The following is a 7,234-nucleotide window of genomic DNA, read 5'->3' on the forward strand; positions in this document are numbered from 1 at the left end:
ACACCAAAAAATTGGAGATTTTCAGAGCCATTTGCCTTCTAGAACCTTAAAGGCACCGTACAGTCCCGCGCTGTATAAACTGGAAGAGCAGTCGGCTCCAAGTCTAAGGAATCATGAGTTCCGTACACGTTTTTCTTCCCAGTTCAATTTTGGGAACTTTTGAGCCCTGGCCCTTTCATTGTGATACCCAACACCCAGCACGACGCGGAGCACACAGTAAGGTAGCGGTGAATTCATCAACACTTTCAAAGTCTATTTTATCAACAAGGACAAGTTTTATTGTATGTTTCCTTTTCAATAAGTGCTACAGTCGCAGTAACTGAAAACAAATCCTCTCTGACACCGCCCCAGCGCCCCTCCCCCACCGCCCCAGCTCGTGGGCCTCTCCGCAGAGCGCGCGCCCGTGGGGATAACCGGCGGAAAACGAGGGACGCGGGCACAGCCACAGACTGGGCGCGGGGTCACCGGGCACCGGGATGGCCGAGCCTGGGACGCTGGGGCCTTCGACCGCCGCGGGGCGACGGGGCTGGTGGAGGCATCTCCTGCCCTCCCCGGCCGCGCGGCTCCCGGCGCATTCCTGCAGCCTCCTCCCGCGCGCCGCGCTCCCTCCCCCGGACAGCTGATTCATTGGCTCGGCCGCCCAGACTGCCTGGCGCCGGCCGCGTGACGTCACCCATTCACGGAGCCCGCCTCCCCCCCTTCGCTGGCGCCGGCCGGGCGGTCGCCCTGACAACGCAGACGCCAGCCCGCAGAATGACTTCCAGCTGGAGCAGCCCAGCCAGCCTGCGCGCTCACTCGCCTGCTTGCGCCGGGCTTCACAGCGCGGGGGTGAGTTTCTTTCTCTCCCTCTCGTTTTTTTTCCAGGCTCCCGCGGGTTCCCCCTGCCAGGGAATCTACTCGCTCTAGTTTTCCAGGGCTCTGGTCCCAGTCCCTTCTGAAGCGCGCTTACAGGCTCTCTTCCTCAGTTGCCCTCTCCCTGGGCGCTGTTTTGCTGGGCAGCATCCCATGCTAGGCTCCGCAGACATTCTGGCGGTTGGGTTCGGCCCTTGCAGCGCTAACACCTGCAGAGTGGAGGCTCCTGCCAAAAGGCATAAAGCAAAGGAGGAAAAAATTCATTGTCATAATAGCGAAAATGATAAACCTTAGCTGTTTAAGAGAAGAATGTCTGAGTAGCTGTTGATTACCTCCCATAATCACAAGACAACTTTCTTTACAAGAATTTGCACTCTTCCTCTGTTAAAACGCGATCATTCCTTCCTTTGCTTTCAAATCGAACTTCGCGACAGTTAGCAACTTTAAGAACGCTTCCAAATGGATAAATCCTTCCAGAACGTAAAACAAATCTGGAAAGTCGTAGCAGTGTAAATTAGGATAGAGTGTGTGTGAGGGTCGTGTTTGGAGAGAGAGACAGACAGAGGAGATTGGTGGTCTTGCGGCAAGGCAAATAGCTCATTCCCACCCCCCACCTCCAGTTTCCACCCAGACCTTTAAATCTTGAAGGTGGAGGAAAGGGAGACATAGCTGTTGATTAGAGTTGCGTGGGAGGTAATTCTTATTCTAAATTTTCACTTTATTTATTTTTTGGTGCCAGATTTCTTGCTTCAAAACAGCTGCACTTTTGGAAGAAAGTCCACAACTGACAACTAAGCAAAACCCTCCTGGTGGATAGCATAAATCTGCTTTGTTGAAGCTGCTCATCTGTCTGATCTATGTGTCCAGAAGATGCAAACTCCCTTCCCAGTTTATGCAAAAATACTTCCAGTAAAAACAAGCCCTTTGGCCCTTTTCTGCTGTCAGTCCAGATTTCAGCATGTTCTTCGCTTTGTTATTCATCATTTTATGTATTTGGACCCATCCTCAAACAGACTTGAAACCCTTTAAAGGCAAGGAAGGACTCTTTCCTAAACCTTTAATCCCCTGGCCCAGCTGAGTAGATGCACAGTGTCTTATGATGATGGTGATACAGAATGATTAATAACAATAACCACACAAGGCATTTGGTGGGTCAAGTCACTGTTTATTGGCTCAAAATAATCCTTGGCTTCTATATGTCTACAACTCACTTCCTAAACAGTTAAATCCAGAGAGTCTACTAGATAATAGTTGGTGATCATTAATATAAATAACGAGTACATTAGAATATGTAGTCAAAATACGAATATTTGCTTTTCACATGTTTCCCAAGGATCACTGCTGGTGTTAGTCAACACAATAAAATAAAAAATTTGAACTCATTTTGTTACTCATCTAAAATGAGAAACTCGGTGAAACATTGATTTTCTAAAATTACTGCATGTTTAAATGTGATTGTAATTGCTCTTTAGCATTTTAAAATTATAACATCGATACCAAATGCTTAAGAATCTAAAGAATAGTCTATTGGGACTGGCCTTTTTTGTGTAAAATGGTCTGTATCATAATGGATGACTGATTATCCCATCCACATTATTTGGATTCACTTAAATACTAGGTTTTACCATTAGGAGAATAAAACCCTCAAGAGACCTAACATAGATTTGTATATTTAGTTTTCTCCTTCCTTATCATCTTCCACCAGACTTACAAGTGTTCCACCTGCTTGTAGTTTCAGTAATAATACCAGCTGCCGGTGGTGCCTAACTCTAGCTACAGTTTAAAATTACCTCGTGCATTAAAAAAAAATGCAGTTGGCTAGGTTCCTCCCCTAGATATTTTAATTTACAAGGTTTGGGATGTGGCCTGGGCACCGATGTTTTTAACTTTTTATTTTGAGTGTCGACTTTACAGGAAGTTGCAAAGATAGTACAGAGAGGTCTCATAGAGCCTACACGTTGCCTCCACTGTTGGTTACATTCCACAATGATAAAGCCAGGACATTGACACTGAGATAAAATGTGCCTGTGATTGTGTGTCACCTTATCCCTGAAGGCTGTTGTAATCATTACCACAATCAAAATACAAACTATTTCAACACCACAAAGATCTCTCTCATACAGTCCCTTTATGGACATCCCTTTCTTTTCCCCACACCATCCCTAATCCTTGGCAACCATCAGTCTGTTCTCCATTTCTATGATTTTGTCGTTTGGGGAATGTTTTATAAATTGGTCCTCACATCTTGTGACCTTCTAAGATTAGCTCCCCCACCCCACCCAACTCAGCAGAATGCCCTTGAGATTTATTCAAGTTATTGCAGGTATTTCTAGTTTGTTCCTTTCTATTACTGAGTGATATTCCACACTATGGGTGTAACACAGTTTGTTTAATCATTCAGCATTCACCTATCATATGACATTTTGGTTCTTTCCTCCTCCTCCTCCTACTCCTCCTCCTCGTCCTCCCCCCCTCCTCCTTTTTTGGGGGGGCTATTACAAATAAAGCTGCTTTGAAAAACTGCATGCAGGTTTTTATGTGGACCTAAATTTTTCATTTTTATGGGATAAATGTCCAGGAGTGTGATTGCTGGGTCATATGGTAAGTATGTGTTTAGTTTTTAAAGAAACTGCTAAACCCTTTTCCAGAAATGTACTATTTTACATTCCCAGCAGCCATATATGAGAGATCCAGTTTTTCCACATCCTTGCCAGCGTTTTGTATTGTCACTATTTTTTTAATTTTACTGTTCGGATTAGGTGTGCAATGATACCTCACTGTGGTCTTTGCATTTTCCTGATGACTAGTGATGTCGACCATTTTCTCATGTCTTTATTTGCCATACACATATCCTCTTCAGTGAAATCCCTCTTAGTGTCGCTTTCTTGTTTTCTTCGTTGTTTTGTTACTGTTGAGTTTTGAGAGTTCTTTAAATTATAGACATGAGTCCTTTATCAAATACATCAGCAGTCCTCAATCTTTTTGGCACCAGGGACAAGTTTCGTGGAAGACAGTTTTTTCCACGGAAGTAGGGGTGGTGGGGGAAATGGTTTCCAGATGGAACTGTTTCACTTAAGGTCATCAGACATTAGTTAGATTCTCATAAGGAGCGTGCAACCTAGATCCCTCGCATTTGAAGTTCACAATAGGGTTCCCGCTCCTGTGAGAATCTGATGCCCTGGCTGATCTGACAGGAGACGGTGTTCAGGTGCTGATGCTGGCCCAAGAGCTGCTTACCTTCTGCTGTGCTGTCAGCTTCCTAACAGGCCATTGACCTGTACCAGTTTGAGGCCCAGGGCTTGGGGACCCCTGAGAGATGTGGTTTGCAATAGTTTGTCCCAGTATTTTGCTTATTTTTTCATCTTCTTAAAAGGATCTTTTGGGCCGGGTCCGGTGGCTTATGATTGTAATCCCAGCAGTTTGGGAGACTGAGGTGGGTGGATCATCTGAGGTCGGGAGTTCGAGACCAGCCTGACCAATACGGAGAAACCCCCTCTCTACTGAAAATACAAAAATTAGCCAGGCCTGATAGCACATGCCTGTAATCTCCACTACTGGGGAGGCTGAGGCAGGAGAGTTGCTTGAATCTGGGAGGCAGAGGTTGCAGTGAGCCGAGATTGCGCCATTGCACTCCAGCCTGGGCAACAAGAGCGAAACTCTGTCTCAAAAAAAAAAAAAAAAAAAGGATCTTTTGGAGAGAAAAGGTTTTTTAAAAAAATCTGATTTTTAAATTATTTGTTTTTTTGACTTTTAGGTTTAGGGGTACATGTGCTGGTTTGTTACATTGGTAAATTGTGCATCATGGAGGGTTGGCATATAGATTATTTCATCACCAGGTAACAAGCATAGTATCTGATAGGTAGTTTTTCAATCCTCACCCTCCTCCCACTCTCCATACTCAAGTAGGACCCCGTGTATAAAAGCACAGTTGATTTGTATGTTGATCTTTCTGTGACCTTGCTAAACTTACTTCTTGGCTCTAGGAGTTTTGTTGTTTTGGGGTTTTTTGTTTGTTTTTGAAGTTTCCTTGGATTTTTTTTTTTTTTTTTTTAATGCAACGTAGGGGAACATGTCATCTGCAAATAGCAACAGTTTTAGTTCTTCCTTGCATTTCCTTTTCTTGCCTTATTGTGCTGGCTAGAAGTTCCAGTAGTGTTTTGCAGTGAGGTGGGACATCCTTGTTTACTTCCTGAGCTTAGGGAGAAAGCATTTGATTTTTCTTTTTCTTTTCTTTTTTTTTTTTTTTGAGACCAAGTCTTGCTCTTTTACCCAGGCTGGAGTGCAGTGGCGCAATCTCAGCTCACTGCAACCTCCCCCTCCCGAGTAGCTGGAACTACAGATGTGTGCCACCATGCCCAGCTAATTTGTGTATTTTTAGTAGAGATGGGGTTTTGCCACATTTGCCAGGGTGGTCTGGAACTCCTGACCTCAGGTGATCTGCCCATCTTGGCCTCCCAAAGTGCTGGGATTACAGGCGTGAGCCACCACGCTAGGCCAACATTCAGTCTTTCATTATTAAGTATAATGTTAGTTGCAGGGTTTTTTTTTTTTTCTTCAAGTTTTTAAAAAGTCAGTTTGAGGAGTTTCCCTGCATTCCCAGTTTTCTGAGAATTTGTATCATGAATGGATGTTGAATTTTGTTAAGTAATTTTTCTGCATCAACTGATGAATCATATGTTTTTTTCCCTTTAGCTTGTTAATATGGTAGGTTATTAATATATTGATTTATTTTTGAATGTTAAATCAGTCTTTCATCCCTGGGATAAACATTGCTAGCTTATGGTGTAGACTTCTGTATTGATATAGTGCTGAAAGCCATTTGCTAATATTTTGTTGACTGTTGCATTTATATTCACGAAAGATTATCAGTCTGTAGTTTCTGTCTCTGTCTCTGTTTGTCTCTCTCTGTCTCCCTGTCTCTCTCTCTCGTGCAATCTTTGGTTGGTTTGGATAGCAGGATAATATTGGCTTCCTAAAATAAATTGGAAAGTGTTCTTGCCTCTTCTATTTTTGGAGAAAGTGTATGTATAATTGGTGTTAATTCTTCTTTAAATTTAATTTGTTAGAATAGTGTGGTAAAACAATCTGGCTGGCCCTGGAGTTTTCTTTTTCTCTAATTAAAAAATTATAAATTCAGTTTCCTCAATAGTTAAAGTACTATTTAAATGATCCGTTTCAAATTGTGTCAGTTGGGGTAATATGTACTTTTTGAGGAATGTGGTCATTTTATCTAAGTTGTCTAATTTATGTGGTATTTACTCATTTCCCTTTGGTATCTGCAGGATCTGTTCATAATATCCCCTCTTTCTTTCCTAATATTGATTTGTGTTTTTTTCTCCTTTTTAATTTGTCAGTCTTACTTGAAATTTGTGCATTTTATTGATTTTTTTTCAAAGAATCATCTTTTACTGATTTTGTTTTTCTGTTTCCAATTTCACTGATTTCTGCTCTTCTCTTTATTATTCTCTCTCTCTGCTTTCTTTGGGTTTATTTTCCCCTTCCTTTTCTATGCTCTTGAGGTATAATCCTAGATTTTAATTTGAGACTTTTTCTGCTTTTTAATGTAAGCTTTTAGTGCTATAAATTTCCCTCTTAGCACTGTTTTTGCTGCATCCACAAATTTTGATATGTTGTATTTTTATTTTCATTCAGTTTAGTGTATGTTTTGATTTCCACTTAGGCTTCCTCTTTGAGCTATGGATTATGTTATAGGGAATTTAGTTCCCAAGTGTTGGTTTATTTTGCTATTATCTTTCTGTTACTGATTTCTACTTTAATTTCATTATGATCAGAGGATACACTCCGTATGATGTAATTCTTTCAAATTTCCTGAGTTTGTGTTATGGATATGATCTGTCTTGGTGTATGCTCTATGATTGCTTAAAGAGAATGCTGCTAGTGTTGGGTGGGGTGCTCTGGAAGTGTCAGTTAGCTTCTGTTGCTTGACGGTGTTATTGGGTTCTCTTATATCTTTGGTCATTTTCTATCCAATTGTTTTATCAGTTGTTGAGAGAGGAGTATTGAAGTCCCCAACTATAATTGTGGATATATCTAATTCTCCTTTCAGTTCTATCAGTTTTTGCTTCACATATTTTGTAAGTCTGTTATTTGGTGCATACTCACTTAGAATTGCTAATACAGTTCACTTAGAATTGCTTATGTAATTCTTTTTGGTGAATTATGTTTCTCTCTGTCTCTTGTCCTTTGCTTTGAAGTTTACTTTCTTTTAATATAGCCATCCCTGCTTTCTTTGAATACTTTCATGACTTTTTTTTATCCTTTTACTTTCAGCCTACCTATTTCATTATATTTAAAGTGAGCTTCTTGTAGATAGCATATAGTTGGGTCATCTCTTTTTTTAAACTTCATTCTGTAATCTCAT

General features: G+C 41.5%; 1 long non-coding RNA gene across 1 annotated transcript; it reads left to right on the top strand.

Moving 5' to 3' along the window:
* Nucleotides 1-743: 743 nt before the first annotated feature.
* On the top strand, nucleotides 744-3,282 carry LOC111541040. The gene is made up of 3 exons (XR_002731154.2): nucleotides 744-828; nucleotides 1,218-1,332; nucleotides 1,592-3,282. It is a non-coding gene; the product is annotated as an uncharacterized LOC111541040 (long non-coding RNA).
* Nucleotides 3,283-7,234: the final 3,952 nt, after the last annotated feature.

The sequence above is a fragment of the Piliocolobus tephrosceles genome, chromosome 5, assembly GCF_002776525.5.
Source record: "Piliocolobus tephrosceles isolate RC106 chromosome 5, ASM277652v3, whole genome shotgun sequence".
Lineage (NCBI taxonomy): Eukaryota > Metazoa > Chordata > Mammalia > Primates > Cercopithecidae > Piliocolobus > Piliocolobus tephrosceles.